At 55.8% G+C, this 14,489-nt stretch overlaps 1 protein-coding gene across 11 annotated transcripts in view; it reads right to left on the bottom strand.

Annotated features, from left to right (window-relative positions):
- Positions 1-14,489, bottom strand: part of SEPTIN9 (septin 9) — a 217,729-nt gene that overhangs the window by 35,877 nt on the left and 167,363 nt on the right. Inside the window, exons 1-2 of one of the 11 annotated variants that reach the window (XM_063718293.1) lie at positions 14,197-14,411; positions 13,455-13,616 (exon numbers count right to left, since the gene is read on the bottom strand). The exons of 9 other annotated variants lie outside the window; for them this stretch is intronic. The gene's annotated coding sequence lies outside the window, so the exon portion shown is untranslated. Of the gene's footprint in view, positions 1-13,454; positions 13,617-14,196; positions 14,412-14,489 lie in introns of those variants that run through there. One more of the 11 variants, XM_063718291.1, reaches the window with a different exon arrangement.

Here is a 14,489-nt window from a genome sequence, read left to right as displayed (position 1 = left end):
CCCGGGCCACTCTGCATCCCCATCCCAGCCCCACCGGTACCTGAGTTGATTCAATGTCCATTCATCCTCGTTCATGGATCGAGGCCTGGACTCAAGATGAAACAAAGGGGGCCTTGGCCTCCTGAGGCTCACAGTGCCCGGTGCCAGTGAGACAACCTCAGAGCACAGCACAGAGAAATGGCTGCGACACAGACTCGCAGCACCTGGCTGGCCAAGCACAGCAATGCACGCCCACCAGGCCTGGGTCCCTCAGCAGACACATGGCTTAAAGGCTGGTTGGCTAAACCACATGATCTTGCAATTACCCAAGAGAAATGAAAACATGTTTGCACAAAAAATCTGTAGAGCAACACTCACTGCAGAATTCTTCTCAACAGTCAAGAAGCAGAAACAACCCAAATGTCCATCAGCAGATGAAGAGATACACAGTGTGGTCTATCCACGATGGAATATTATTCGGCCATGAAAAAGAATGAAGCACCAGCACCTGCTATAATGTGGGTGAGCCTTGAAAATATTCTACCAAGTGAAAGGAGCCAGACACCAAAGCCACATATTGTACGATTCCATTTACACAAACTATATAGAACAGGTAAATTCATAGAGATGAAAGCAGATGAGCGGTGGCTACGGGCTGAGAGCCCAGAGTTGGGAATGGGGAATGGTTAATGGTGACAGGGTCTCTTTTGGGGATGATGAAATGTGCTGGGATTAATGGCGATGGCTGTGTAACTGTGATGGTTTTCTGTGTCAGCCGGGCGCAGTGGCTCACGCCTGTAATCCCAGCACTTTGGGAGGCCGAGGCGGGTGGATCACAAGGTCAGGAGATCGAGACCACGGTGAAACCCCGTCTCTACTAAAAATACAAAAAAAAAAAATTAGCCGGGCATGGTGGCGGGCGCCTGTAGTCCCAGCTACTCGGGAGGCTGAGGCAGGAGAATGGCGTGAACCTGGGAGGCGAAGCTTGCAGTGAGCCGAGATCGCGCCACTGCACTCCAGCCTGGGCAACAGAGCAAGACTCCGTCTCAAAAAACAAAAAAATTAAAAAGAAAAAAAATTTTTTAAATTGTTCCTGAAGTTATTTCTAAGCAAAACCACAGAATCATCTGAGTTATCTATTCTGGAAAAATAGGATTCATCAAATGAATATTTGGCCAACAACTGATAAAGAACAATGTTAACATCACTCATAGGAATGCTGTGTTCTCTAGGATTTGACATTTTCAGCGATCGAGAATTACTATTTTACTTTATTTTATTTTATTTATTTGTTTTTTTTTTTGAGACGGAATCTTGCTCTGTCGTCCAGGCTGGAATGCAATGGTATGATCTCGGCTCACTGCAACCTCTGCCTCCCGGGTTCAAGCAATTCTCCTGCCTCAGCCTCCCAAGTAGCTGGGATTACAGGTGCCCGCCACCACGCCCGGCTAATTTTTGTATTTTTAGTAGAGATGGGATTTCACCATGTTGGCCAGGCTGTTCTCCAACTCCTGGCCTCAGGTGATCCACCTGCCTCAGCCTTCCCAAGTGCCAGGATTACAGGCATGAACCACCACACCCAGCTGAGAATTACCATTTTTTTTTAAGGGAAATACCACTACTAAAAATGGAATGCTATAAACAGAATGATGTCTTTTGTTTCCGAAGTTGATATACTAGAGTGATGTGAAAATAATAATAAAAGCAAGATACTTCCCGGCAAAGTTATCTTGGGGTGAACGCTGCAGCCACAAGCACTGCTGGTGAGTATTCTTGGGGCAAATGGGAAAAGGGTGCAATCAGGAGCCTGGGTAAAGCAGATTGTGTGCTCTGATGGGGGTGGGCCTCAACCCGATCAGTTGAAGGCAACAGGGTTTGGAACCACACTCCAAGATAAAGCGCCTTGGCATAGTAAATATTTTCAGCTGAAGGAATTTAAGAAACGGCAGGTCCAAGAAGAACTCACTGATCTCCCCTTCTCTGAAACAGATCATAAGCCCCTCATGTAAGAGGTGCCCTCCCTACACCCAGCGGAAAGGAACAGCCTCATCTCCAGAGACAGAGGATCTGAGAGGGGCCCCAGTACACAGGCCTCGCCGAGACCCCCACGGGCTCACTGTTCAGCTCATATTTTGTTGCTCTGTCACAGTTTCCCACGACTTTCCACTCTTCTTCAAACCCAGCATAAAAATGTTCAGTCCTAGGCTAGGCACAGCGACTCACACCTATAATGCCAGCACTTTGGAAAGCCGAGGTGGCCAGATCACTTGAGGTCAGGAGTTGAAGAACAGCCTGGCCAACATGGTAAAACCCCATCCCTACTAAAAATACAAAAATTAGCCGGGTGTGGTGGCGCACGCCTGTACTCGCAGCTACTCAGGAGGCTGAGGCATGAGAATGGCTTGAGCCCAGGAGACAGAGGTTGCAGTGAGCAGAGATCATGCCACTGCACTCCAGCCTGAGCAAAAGACAAGCAAAAGAAATAAACAAAAAAAACCTCCTCAAAACAAGCAAAAAACAAATTTAAAAAACAAGCAAAACAAATAAAAACTGTTCAGGCCTAGGCCGGGCACGGTGGCTCGCGCCTGTAATCCCAGCACTTTGGGAGGCCAAGGCAGGAGGATTGCTCCAGCCCAGGAGTTTGAGACCAGCCCAGGCAACATAGTGGGACCCTATCTCTACAAAAAATAAAAAATTAGCCAGGCAGGGTGGCACATGCCTGTAGTCTCAGCTACTTCGGAGTCTGAGCTGGGACTTGGAGCTGCTCGAGCAGCTCCCGGGGCCAGCAGCTGGGCCCCAGCTTGAACCCAGGAAGTCAAGGCTGCAGTGAGCCGTGATCGGGCCACTGCACTCCAGCCTGGACGGGCGACAGAGTGAGAGCTTGTCCCAAAACAAAACAAAAACCGCTCAGGCTAACGGTTTCTCTGGGTCTTCATTTCCTTATGAAGGCTCGGCGTCAAGTAAAACTTACTTGAATTGTTACACTTGTTTCCTGTTAATCTCTCTGTCAGTCTAATTTCCAGGGTCCCAGCCAATGAATCCAAAACCGATAGAAGGAAAGGGTTTTTTCTCAGATTTTGTTCTGATCAGGCCTTTGTAATTTTGTGACAAAGGCCTGAAGGTCTGAATAGGACACAAGGCCTGAGTGAGAGAGAATTCTTCCTGCTTAACCGCCTTCAACCTGGAACATCAGATTCTTCCTGCTTCAGACTCAAACTGACACGCGGGCTTTTCCTGGGTCTCGGGACTGGAACGACACCATTGGCTCTCCTGGGTCTTGGGCCTTCAGGTGGACACCAGAGCCGAAACATGGGCTCTCCCATGTCTCCAGCCTGCTGATTTACTCTGCCAGTCTTGGCACTTGCCAACCTCCATAATGAGGTGAGCCAACTCCTCATAATAATAAATCTCTTTATCTATACACATGTACACACCTTCTATTGGTTCTGTTTCTCTGGATGACCCTAATACAATCACTTTGTGAATATAGCAAAACCATTGAACTGTAGACTTTAAAAAGGCCAAGGTCACGGTATGTGAATTCTATCTCCATAAAGCTATCACTTAAACAGCAACAAGAAGCCGGTGAGCCCTGTGCACTCCTCTGCAAACAAGAGCAGGCACAGCGTCGTCCTTGCCCTCGGATGTCCCCAGCCTCCAGCCCAAGTCTAGGAACATCTTTCATGTGCCCCCTCCTTCGATTCTGTAGCCCAAGGGTGGGGGCGGTCCTCAGCCTGGTACCTTCTCTGCACCTCCTCACCCTCTCCTCACATCAGCCAATGGACACAGAGGTCTCCCCATGGATTTTTATTTATTTATTTTTATTTTTTTGAGACAGAGTCTCACTCTGTTGCCCAGGCTGGAGTGCAATGGCGTGATCTCGGCTCACTGCAACCTCCACCTCCTGGATTCGAGTGATTCTCCTACCTCAGCCTCCCGAGTAACTGGGATTACAGGCACGTGCCACCAAACCCAGCTAATTTTTTGTATTTTTACTAGAGGTAGGGTTTCTCCATGTTGGCCAGTCTGGTCTCGAACGCCTGACTTCAGGTGATCCACCCGCCTCGGCCTCCCAAATTGCTGGGATTACAGGTGTGAGCCACCAAGCCCAGCCTCCCCACAGATTTTCAAAAGGGCCCTGTGTAACACAGACTGGGATCTGCTAAGTCACTAAATGACCCTTTTAAATAAAGAAGGAAGTCATAAACCTCCACTTAAAAGGAGTGGGGGATGGCAACAGAAACACAGCCAGTCAGAAACCGGAAGGATCTCACTCAACTCATCCCCAAGGTCTCTGGGCAGAAAGGACAAGGGAAAACCTGCCTCCCAAACACCCCACTCAGCACCCCACTCCCCGGATGCAAGATGCAGCTGTGCATAGCGGCAGCAGTGAGGACCCCGGCCTGGCAGGCCCCCACATCCCTGGCTGAGGGCTCCAGGGGCCAGAGCTGCTCAACAGGACCAAGAGGAAATGACTGCAGGAGCCCCCAGCTGCTGGGGGTGGGGGGGGGCCCGTGGTTTCCTGCGCCATCTCCCTCTCCGTATCCCAAACCCCAACCATGCCAGCCAGGAGCCTTGGTGGACAAGAAAAAATTCAATTAAGCCCCACTGTGCTGGGGGACATAGGCCCCAGAGGGAGAGGGGCCCCTGGATTGCTCAAGTTTAATGATAACTTCAGCAGTTCAGTCTCCAAGTTAATTAGCTCTTTCTTCCCCAGCAGTCCTCGGGGAGCCCCACGGTGAGCTGTGAGGAGCCAGCCCAGCGCGGCACAGAGCTGTGAGGAGCCAGCCCAGTGCGGCACGCACAACGTAGGGGCCTTCCCTCACTCCCACTCCACAAACACCAGGGCCCCTCAGGGGACCAGCCTCCCATCCCTGAGTCATTTCTCCTCCACTGCTCTCTCAACAAGGAACAGAGAAGGAGCTTCTAACTGCTTAACCAGATGTAGAAACTGAGGCACGCACGGAGAGATCATGTGTGATATGGTTTGGATGTTGTCCCCTCCAAATCTCATGCTGAAATGTGATCCCTGATGTTGGAGGTAAGGCCTGGGGGGGTGGGGGGTGGGTCAGGGGGGCGGATCCCTCATGGATGGCTTGGTGCCCTCCCCACGGTCATGAGGTCCGGGAGATCTGATTGCTATAAAGAGTCTGGGAGGGCTGGGTGCGGTGGCTCACGCCTGTAATCCCAGCACTTTGGGAGGCCAAGGCGGGTGGATCACAAGGTTAGGAGTTCAGGACCAGCCTGACCAACATGGCAAAACCCCGTCTCTAGTAAAAAAATACAAAAAAATTAGCCAGGCGCGGTGGCATGTGCCTGTAATCCCAGCCACTCAGGAGGCTGAGGTTGCAGTGAGACGAGGATTGTGCCACTGCACTCCAGCCTGGGTGACAGAGCGAGACTCCATCTCAAAAAAAAAAAAAAAAGAGTCTGGGAGTTCCCTCTCTCGCCATGTGACGTGCCAGCTCCCCCTTCACCTTCTACCATGAGGAAAAGCTTCCTGGGGCCTCCCCAGAAGCCAAGCAGATGCTGGCACCACTTGTACAGCCTGCAGAACCGTGAGCCAAATAACCCCCCAGCCTCGGCTATTCCTTTATAGCAACTCAAAATGGACAAACGCAATGTGTTATTTTCTCTTTCTGGACCCCACAATGTGCCCGGCTGGGGCTGTGCTCTGGGGAAATGGCAACTGTGAGGTCCTCACCGGGCCCGGGTCTTAACCACAGCCGCATCTCAGCGCCTTGATTATTACTGAGTGGATGCCGAAAAAGCACTGCCGGGTGAATGCGCGAGTGAATGATGAAGATGGAGGTGGCTGTTGGTGCCAGGGCAAGGCCCCAGGAATCTGGGGAGGTGGGACCAGGCAGTTCAGGTCAACGGCTAACCCTAGGCAAGGCTGGGAGGCAGCCAGGATAGGAAAGGACAGCTAAGGGACTTTAGGCGAGTGGCCTCACTCTTCCCAGGCGGGCAGGAAGCAGGAATCAGACCAAGGAGTGCCAGGTGGTAGTGGCACTCAGGTGGCCTGAGGAGCAGGTGCAGGCTCAGCAGGGCTGGTGGTGCCATGTGTGGGGCCGTCTGTGGCCCCGTTCACTGCCTCCACCTCCTGGACACATGGGCCCATGGCCCCCAAGGCCCTCCTCTGTCCCCACGCCCACCTCTCCAGGCTCCACTTCCAGACGCCAAGCCGTTTTCTCACTCCCATCTCTCCCGTTGCCCCTATATCTGAGCTGACCTCCTCCCTGAGCTCTGATGAAATTCTAGAGAGCCCAGAGGTGCAGCTCACACTCCTGGGCCACAAGGCCTTTGTAGTCTCCACCTTCCTGGGACACTCCATCTTAGAGCTGGGTGTGTACTTATCTCACTGTATCGGAAACTTCAGGAAGGCCCGTCTTGCAGGCTCCTGCTCCCCACTTCCCGCCCGCCACTCAGCCCGTGGCTGCCATGTGGTTGGGCCTTGGCAGCCACTGCAGCTGGTAACACACACTTAGCACCTCTGTGTCCAGGTTCCGTGCTGAGCCTCTTCGGTTTCATCTCCGTTTGTCCTCATAGTGGTCCCTGACATGGTAACCATCATTATCCATTTTTCAGACAAAAGACCATAGCTCTCAGAGAGGAGGAATGGCAGGTCTGAGGCCACGTGGTTCGTAACAGGCAAATGGACCCGGCAGTCACTCTACCCACGAGTGGGGCTCCTCCCTGTCTGCAGACCTCGCTGAGGTTTTAGAGCCTGGAGCCAGTGAGTCTCCACTGAGCACAAGGACACCAGCGGTGCCGGGGCTAGAACAAGGCAGGGGCCTCCCAAATCACAGTCCCGGCTGTGGACCCACCTCGGGACCCCGCCCTGGCTGGGAACCTTGCTCCAGCCCATCCGGGACCCCTTCCCACCCTGAGTCCTGCACTGGGCTGTGCACGGGGGTCTGCTGAATTAGTGAGGGCAGGAGGGATGGTGAGCAGGGTAGAAAGCGACTACGGCGGGTAGGCTTTTGCTGGAAGCTTGAAACATTCCTGGCGAGCAGGAAAATACCAGGGGAAGAGGTTACAGCCCTCAGAAGGGCTCGCTGGGGACTGTCCTGCAGCCCTCTCATCGGGACAGGCAGAAAATCCAGCCCCCCTTCAGGGTGAGTCCAGGAAGCCTGTGGGGGCACCAGCTCTAGCTAGGGTGGCACGTGGGTTTACCCAGGGCATGCTGCCGTGGCCCAGACTTAGCTTAAACCTCATGTATTCTGTAAATAATTATTTATAATCAACAAGCCTTATTCACCCTCTAAGAAGAGTAAAACATTACAGGAGGCACTTTCTCACCAACTAAACACGTCATAGTGACTTCACTGCGTCACTGAGGGAGGGCCCCAGGGTGCCCAGTCCAGAGTAAACTGTGGCCAGGGGGATGGGCACACTGCCAAATCAGCCGGACCTCCACCTCTGAAAATGCGGGCTAAATTCTCTTCAACAGGTTACAAGGAAATTCAGTGTGAAACCCATGTTTCCACCACTATTGGCTGTTCCAGAAGACTGGGAGGAGGGGTCTTGCCTTTTCCCCACTCTTGGTCACAGGGTTTGGGGCCACAACTTGGACTGGGACCCCAATCTCCTTCCTGGGGAAGAGGCTCAGTCAGGGTGTCTGCCAAGGCCCAGCGCACAAACACAGAACTCGTTTAACGTCTGCTCCGGCACCTCTGGGCCTCCCACACTGGGTTCCCCTATCTGACCCCTCAAGCAGTGAGAGTGATGGGGCATGGGGCGCCTCTAGGGGAGACTGGGGGGGCTGGAGCAAGGTTCCCAGTCCAGGGTGAGGTCCTGAGGCATGGTCCATGCAGTGATGCTTCTCACGGGAGGCCTGAGGCGTGACCAGGAGCTCGGAGACTCAGCAGAGGTCTGGGCATGGGACTCTCGGTACGCAGCCAGGGCGAGGGCCGAGGCTGTGTGGATGCGAGCAGGTGACCCTGTGCCACCGGGTGCTATCTGTGCCGGCCCTGTGCAGCCGTCCCTGTCTCAGTGAGCTTCAGGGAGGTGAGGCAACCATCCCAGGCACACAGCCCTGGGGGCAAAGGCTGGACCCAGGTGTGTCTGATTCCAGAATTCAAGAGGACAAGTGGAGGAGTCTGAGTCCCCTGAGACCGCAGTGATGGCTTAGTTCCTCAGGATGGCCAGGCTGGCTCCTGCAGCTTTACTCAACCGTGCCCTCCTTTAGTCATCCAGGGTCCCAGTGCTGGTCCCTGAGACCTGGTACTGGCCATAGGGGCCCATCTCTGGCTGTGGACATCTGGTGCAGGTCACTGAGATCTGGTATTGGCCGTGGGGACCTGTCCTTGGCTATGAGGACCCAGCGCTGGTCCCTGAGACCTGGTACTGGCCATGGGGGCCCTTCCCTGGCTGTGGGTACCTGGTGCTGGTCCCTGAGATCTGGTACTGGCTGTGGGGGCCCATCTCTGGCTGCAGGGACCCAGTATTGTCTATGGGGTCTGTCCCTGGCTTCAGGGAGCCAGTAGTGCCTGTGGGGCCCATCCCTGGTGGTGGGGCTTGGTGCTGGAGGATCCTGACAGCAAAACCACAGAAGCGACAGGTAACAGCAATCCATTAGCAGAGCCTGTGGCCTGCCCTGGCCGCAGCACCTTCCTCCACTCTGTGCCCTCTCACCACAAAGCCTAGTGCAGGTAACAAAGCCAAGAGGCAGAGAATCTGCAGGAGGACGCACACCACGCCTGCTCCTCGTGTGGCGTCTCTGCACCCTGGGTGGCTGAGACCACCTGCTCCTCCTCCAGGCCTCTCCGTGCCAGGTCTGCGCTGTTCTCCCCAGCCTCGGCTCCCACCTGGCCCCCCAGCTACAGACAGCAGCGATTCTCCCTCCCACTCAATGGGGCCACTGTCCAGCCCATCATTAGTCTTCAGGGCTGGCAGATGACACCGGCCACGGGCAGCGTTTCCTCCAGCCCCAGCACACAAGGCACAAAAGACACCATCCTGCCCCAAGACCCTCCTAGTCACGTGGCGCATGGGAAGCAGAGCCGGGAATCTTCCAGGGCAGTCCCCTGCCCCGGGGGACAGCGTGTTCAAATCCCCGAGGAAATGCTGCTCTTTGGCCCTTTTACTGAAAAACCCTCCAAGGAGACCTCGTACGGAGCGCGCAGGGAGAATGGAGATTCTTGTGAGACTGTCTCGGGCTAGCCTGACAGAAACCACAAACTATTTGGATAAAAGCTGAAAATCTGCAGTCACACAATGCTGACCATTCATTCAAACACTCATTGAGCAAGCACCTATGACGTCTGGGAACTCAGGACGTGGATCGATAAGACACAATCCTCATGTCCGTTCTAGTGACAGAGAGAGAGATGGCACCATCAACCCCGCCCGCTGGGGGCCCCCTTGGAGGGGGCGTGCAGGTTCAGGGCCGACTGCCCAGTGGATGTGCCACCCACGTCCGCATACCTCCTTGTCCTGTGGTGGCCCCTGGAACAAAGGCTGAGAGATAAGAGACAAGGATCTGGGGGAGGTAGGACGTCCATGCACATTCCAGTGGGGACACCAGCAAGGATGACTGTTCAGTGACCGTTCAGATGACCGAGTCACCTGGTGCTTGGAGCCTGGCACCCACAGAGCAGGGCGGGGGTGGCAGGCCCTGCCGGGGGCACAGGCCTGAGAAGGGAGTGCTGCCAGCCAGGCTCGATGGGACAGAGAGTGAAGGGCCCCCTTCCTGAAGGCCATGCAGAGGCCGGAGGTCGATGTCAACAATTCCATCAACGCCAGTCCCGAGGCCGACCCAGAGTTGGGGTTCCAAGAGCAGCCTTGGGCGCTCAGGAGCCAAGATCTCACAGAGGGTGTTCCCCACCCCTAGCTTAGGGATAGTGACAAATCTGGAGTGCTTCTGCCCATGGTCCAACTACTGAACCCAAATGAATGCATTAACAAATCGCATTTAGTGTTATTTATAGGGAAAAGGCAGGGAAAAAAAAAAAAAAGCCAGTCGCATTTAGGCTGGCTGGCCAGTGGGAGGGCAGATGGACCATCACCTCTGCCACTTTTCAGGCCCTTTGCACTGACCTCCCCACCCCCAGCAAAACCAAGGCCCAGCCCCTCCCCGCGAAACCAGCCCTGGAGTCAGCTGGGATGAAGCAACTCCTGCAGGCAGATCATAAACTCCGCTGTGATGGTTCCAGCAGGGAACCCAGATCAGGCCACGGCAGCTCAGGCGCCTGCAGAAGGCCCAGACCTCTGGGTGTTAAGCTCTCTCTTCCTGCACCCCCTGCGGGCCCGGTGGGCAGTGTGCGATTCCCAGGGTTGATGAAAGAGAGGAGGAAGAGGCTGAGCGGCGGCGAGTTTGAACAGCCAGCCCTGGGAGGGGCTGAGGTGGGGAAGGTTCCCACTGCTGCTCTACGGGCTCTGGAGCAAGGCTCCCATGATTCCACCGCCAGCTAGGCAGGCACAGGCCTGGGTGCTGAGTGTGCCAGGATCTCCGCCGCTTCCTGGGTGGGGGCAAGAGGGACCCTCATGAGCCTGCAATTAGATCCGCGCCTTCCCAGCCAATTCCTCATCAAACAAACTCACACGTACAGCGGACTGGGTATGGCTGCCACCCTCGGGAGCCCTCCTGGGAAAGCTTCCCAAGGCTCTGCTGAGCTCCGGGAACAGGTCCCTACCTGTCCGGGAACCGGGCTGGCACTCAATAAACAAATCAAAGCTCGGCGCTGGAAGGCAGAACTCTGGGACTAGAGTCCCAGCCAAGGGCCACAAGTCCCTCGGGAAGCCTCTTCCCCAAAGAGTGGCTGTGGGAAGCTGGGAGCCTCCAGGGTCGTCAGTCTTCAGGTCTTCCCAAAGCCCAGGTGATATCAATGCCCTGTGTTAAGGTGAGGGCTGCAGAGAGGGGCTGGCGGGGAGGAGCCCCCACAGCTTACCCTGGCCATTGACCCTACTCTCAAGCATTGAAATAAAGCCCTCTTCCCACACCCTCGGCCAGGGAGAGAGGGCGGAAGCCCTAAACATCCGGGGTGTATGGGAAAGGTTTACATGTACAGAGGAACCAGATAACGGAAGCTGCTGGTGGTGGTGACAGGCTTCTTAAAGGGGCCTTGAGACCTTTGACACCAGCAGGGAAGCCACACACTGCACCAGGCCTGGGGGCAGGGAGAACGGGCTCCTAAGGACGGGGTGGTCCCCTCCTGTGGAAGTGCCTCGCATTGTCTGATAAGAGCAGCTCGGACCAGCCGTGGCACAACAGGAAGTTGGGAGAATACGGTGGCCCAGGAGGCTGGCCAGGGCTGGGGAGTGGTCAACCCAGAGACTCTGGTTGCCCAAGTGGGTCTAGGGCTTCCGGGGTGAAAGTCCTTGTGGAGCACAGTGGACCCAGTGTTCAGAGGATAGATCCCAGGCCCACATAAGGCTTTTTTTTTTTTTTTTTGAGACAGAGTTTCACTCTTGTTGCCCAGGCTGGAGTGCAGTAGCACAATCTCAGCTCACCGCAACCTCTGCCTGCCAGGTTCAAGTGATTCTCCTGCCTCAGCCTCCCGAGTAGCTGCCATTACAGGCACGCGCCACCATGCCCGGATTAGCCAGTATTTTTAGTAGAGACAGGGTTTCACTATGTTGGCCAGGCTGGTCTCGAACTCTTGACCTCAGGTGATCTGCCTGCCTTGGCCTCCTGAAGTGTTGGGATTACAGGCATGAGCCACTGCGCCCGGCCGACAAGGCCATTTCTGACATGGAATGCTGGTCTGACCACAGTGCTTGATGGCTTCTGCCTGCAACTATGCCCCCACCTTCCATTAAAACAGGGCTCTCAGGGCAGAAGTCGCATCTTCTCATCCCAGAATGCGCACACCACCCCCCAGGCGCACACAGTGGGTCCTCCCCATCACCAGCTGAATTGGCCCCATCACCGTCACAATGACAGCCTACAGGGGCGGGGGCTGGTGGGAACACACACAAAGTGGCCGATGCAATAGTGTCTCAGACACCCCGACACAGAAATGACCAGGGGACAGGAGGGGCAAGCTGGGAGTCAGCGGCAACTCAGGTCTCCAGAGACGGGCATTAAAAAAGGCGAGCCACACCACAGGCCTTCCTTGACCACATCTCAGCCTAAAAGAGACCCAAGGAGAAACAAGAATCCCACCTTTCCAACGAGGACTCGTATGCTAGATGCTAAGCAAACACCTTCTTCCTTTTCCTGAAAAGGAGCTCCTGGGGCTGCCGGGGGAGTTGGCCAAAGAGAATGACATTCATGGAAACACACGCGGCCCCATTAAGTTTCAAGGCAAGGTGGCAATGAATGGAGGAGGAAAACCCACACCATTATTAGGGAATGGGGCCTTTTACTGCTTCCTCCTCTTCTAATGGGTTTTCTCATGTGGGATCCAAACCAAATTCCAACTCGGTCCTGATCCAGCAGGTGCTGTCCCCACAGCCCCGAACAGACCTGCCAGAAAACCACTGCTCAACCTGCTTCCGGGTGGCACATTTTTCTCCGGGAAAGGAATTACAAACTTATCTTAGATGAGCAGAGAGCTGTTCCCCAAACCTCTGACCAAAACACAGCAGATCTCACATCAAAAAGCAAAGAGAGAGGGGCCAGGGATGAAGTGCAGCAGGCTGGAGGCTGAGTCAGTCCCCAGAGTCACTGGGATGGCGTTTCAGGAGCAGATGGCATTGCCTACAAAGCTCCTAGCCCCTCCCTGCTTTGAGGCCGGGGACCACCCTCTGTTGGCTGCATGATTTAGTCTCTGAGGTTCGCCCAGCATGAAAAGCCCCTCTGAAAGCAGGTCCGTTAGGGAGATCCCTCAGCCCCTGCTCACTGACATGCCTCTGCATGGCGGACACGCAGCATGCCATTGTAGAGAAGCAAAGCACACGCAGACCAGCCCCGCCAGCAGCACCCTCCCTCCCCGCTCCTCCCAGGAACGCCCTGCACATCTCCAACACATCCAGGAATCCAGAGCTGGGCTGTAGCAGCAGCTCCCTGGATCCCAGTGCCGGCGCTGCGGGGAGCTTCGGTTACTGCATTTCGAGCGTTCAGACTATCTCCAGCCTCCAGCCAGCCGGTCTTCGAGAGCCCAAAGGGGTGATAACTTGAGCGGAGTGATTTTAGAGAAAGTGGCCAATTCGAATTTCTTCCTGGCCCTCCTGGAAGCCAGGGAAACCCCTTGCGAAAAGGAAACATGTTCCAAGAAGCTCCCGGCAGGAGGAGAACTTAGCCACTCAGCTTAGTTGGCCAAATATTTACAAAGAGATAGCTGTGACCACACAAAGCCCTGTTCTTCTATTTTGAAGCCGAAAATCTGGTCCCCGCGTGGAGACCGAGCTCCCTGCCACCCCTCTCCTGGGGACCCCGCTTGGTCCTGCCGGCCTCGGGCCGGGGCCCAGGTACAGCGTGGCTCCTGGCCCCACCACCATGGCCATCGGAGTCCGCCTCGCGGCCGCGCCACCTGAGAGCCCCCGAGCCAGTGGTGCAAGGCTGGGAAGAACAAAGGAGCAGGACTCACCCCAGCAGCGGAACGTCGGGCTGCGCTGGACGCGCCGAGAGCCGCGGCCCGCCCACCGGGTCACATGGCTCAGAGCCGAGCAGAGGATCAAAGGGGCTTTGTGGCCGCGGAACAAGGAGCCTCCCAGAGCGCGGGGCAGAGGTAGGGAGGGACCTCGACTGCCTGAGAAGGGAGGCTCGGTGGGGAATTGCTCCAAGGGGGCAGGGCGAGGGGAGCAGGAGGAGGGGGCAGGTAGAGATAGGGGCGCCCATAGGCAGGCCCGGTGCAGAACCAACCTGAAGGCACGGGAGGGACGCCAAGGAGCTGCCACCCGCTAAAGGAAAGTGACAGGGTCCCTGGGAAGAGTGAGGGGGAGCTGCTAGGAAGAAGAGAGGGGAAGAGGCTCCCAGGGACCTCTGGCCATGCCGTCCTTGCCCTTGTCCCTGTGCTTGCCAGAGGCGGTGTCCCTGAGGAGCCCCCTCCTCTCAGCCAGGTCATGAAACTGACCTGGACACCCTCTCTCCTTGTGCTCTGCCTGACGCCCCTGCTTCCTAGGTGCTCCCCCACCTACCTGCTCAGACATCGCCACAGCTGGGCTCTCAGGGAGCATGGCCAGCCACCCCAGAAAGCCATTCAGACCTGCAGCCAGGGCTGGAACACAGCCACCTGGGTTTGTCCCCTCTACCCCAGGTGCTTGCTGGCTGGGACCATGGAAGGGAGAAGGAGCAGGAGAGGAGAGGCAGGGGATGGGGGCGCAGCTCACCCTGAGCTCTTCTTCCGAGAGCCTCTGAATTCAGATCCGATCCAGCTCCTGCCTCTCCAGCCTCTCCAGCCCCTGGGGGACCTGGCCAGTGAGTCAGTCTCTTCCTCTCCCGCTCCCTGCAGGCCTGGGATGTGCTGGGACCCAGAGGGGCACAAGCAAGGGGGTCCCCAGAGGAGGGAGCTGACACTATAGGGGCTGGGCCTGGACGCTGGGATCTGCCAGACCCATCTCAGTGCCACGACCTCTGAACCCAAGTGAGTCACTCCCAGCAGGGGCGTGGCCACTCCCACACT

Source organism: Pongo abelii, chromosome 19 (assembly GCF_028885655.2).
Source record: "Pongo abelii isolate AG06213 chromosome 19, NHGRI_mPonAbe1-v2.0_pri, whole genome shotgun sequence".
Taxonomy (NCBI): Eukaryota; Metazoa; Chordata; class Mammalia; order Primates; family Hominidae; genus Pongo; species Pongo abelii.
This window is presented reverse-complemented; position numbering and strand designations above follow the sequence as displayed.